Source organism: Oncorhynchus keta, unplaced genomic scaffold, assembly GCF_023373465.1.
Source record: "Oncorhynchus keta strain PuntledgeMale-10-30-2019 unplaced genomic scaffold, Oket_V2 Un_contig_23087_pilon_pilon, whole genome shotgun sequence".
NCBI lineage: Eukaryota > Metazoa > Chordata > Actinopteri > Salmoniformes > Salmonidae > Oncorhynchus > Oncorhynchus keta.
In genome coordinates, this window is record NW_026283196.1 from 33,363 (window position 1) to 35,000 (window position 1,638).

Below are 1,638 nucleotides of genomic sequence, written 5' to 3' on the forward strand. Positions count from 1 at the left end.
CTCCTCTATGTCCTCCCCTCTATGTGTCTCTATGTCCTTCTCTATGTCCTCTCTATGTCCTCCCTCTATGTCCTCCTTCTATGTCCTCTCTCCAACCTCTCTCCCTCCTTCCTCCCTCTATGTCCTCTCTCTCCAACCTCTCTCCCTCCTTCCTCTCTCTATGTCCCCCTCTATGTCCCCCTCTATGTCCTCTCTCTATGTCTCTTCTCTATGTCCTCCCCACCTTCTCCCTCTATGTCCTCCTCCTCTATGTCCTCTATGTCCTCTTTCTATGTCTCTATGTCCTCTTCTATGTCCTCCCTCTATGTTCTCCCCTTTCTATGTCCTCCCCCTACCTTCCTCCCTCTATGTCCTCCCTCTATGTCCTTTCTATGTCTCTCTATGTCTCCTCTCTATGTCCTCTCTATGTCTCCTTCTTATGTCCTTCTCTATGTCTCCCCTTCCCTCCTCTATGTCCTCCCTCTATGTCTCTCTCTCCAACTTTCTTTCCTCCTTTCCTCCCTCTATGTCCTCTCTTCCAACCTCTCTCCCCACCTTTCCTCTCTCTATGTCCTCCCCTCTATGTCTCTCTCTATGTCCTCCCTCTATGTCCTCTCTATGTCCTCTATGTCCTTCTATGTCTCTCTATGTCCCTATGTCCTCTCTATGTCCTCTCTCTATGTTCTTCTATGTCTCCTCTATGTTCCTCTCTTCTCCAACCTCTCTCCCTCCTTCCTCCCCTATGTCCTCCCTCTATGTCCTTCTCTATGTCCTCTCTATGTCCTCCTCTATGTCCTCCTCTATGTCCTCCCTCTATGTCCTCCCTCTATGTCCTCTCTCTATGTCCTCTCTCTCCAACCTCTCTCCCCTCCTTCCTCCCTCTATGTCCCTCTCTATGTCCTCTCTATGTCCTCCTCTATGTCCTCCCTCTATGTCCTTCTATGTCGCTCTATGTCCTCCTCTATGTCGTCTCTATGTTCCTCTCTATGTCCTCTTCTCTATCTCTCCCTCTATGTCCTCTCTATGTCCTTCTCTCCAACCTCTCTCCCTCCTTCCTCCCTCTATGTCCTCCTCTATGTCCTCCCTCTATGTCCTCTCTCTCCAACCTCTCTCCCTCCTTCCTCCCTCCATGTCCCTCTCTGTCCTCCTCTATGTCCTCCTCTATGTCCTCTCTCTCCAACCTCTCTCCCCTCCTTCCTCCCTCTATGTCCTCTCTATGTCTCTCTCTATGTCCTCCCTCTATGTCCTCCTCTATGTCCTTTTCTCCAACCTCTCTCCCCTCCTTCTCCCTCTATGTCCTCTCTCTATGTCCTTCTATGTCCTCCCTCTATGTCCTCCTCTATGTCCTTCTCTCCAACCTCTTCTCCCCTCCTTCCTCCCTATGTCCTCCCCTATGTCCTCCTCTATGTCCTCCCTATGTCCTCTCTATGTCCTCTCTATGTCCTCTCATGTCCTTCTCTATGTCCTCTCTATGTCCTCTCTCTATGTCTCTCTCTCCAACCTCTCTCCCCCTCCTCTTCCTCCCCTATGTCCTCCTCTATGTCCTCTATGTCCTTCTATGTCCTCCTCTATGTCCTCCCTCTATGTCCTCTCTCTATGTCCAACCTCTATGTCTCCTCTCTATGTCCTCTCTATGTCCCTCTCTATGTCCTCTCCTGT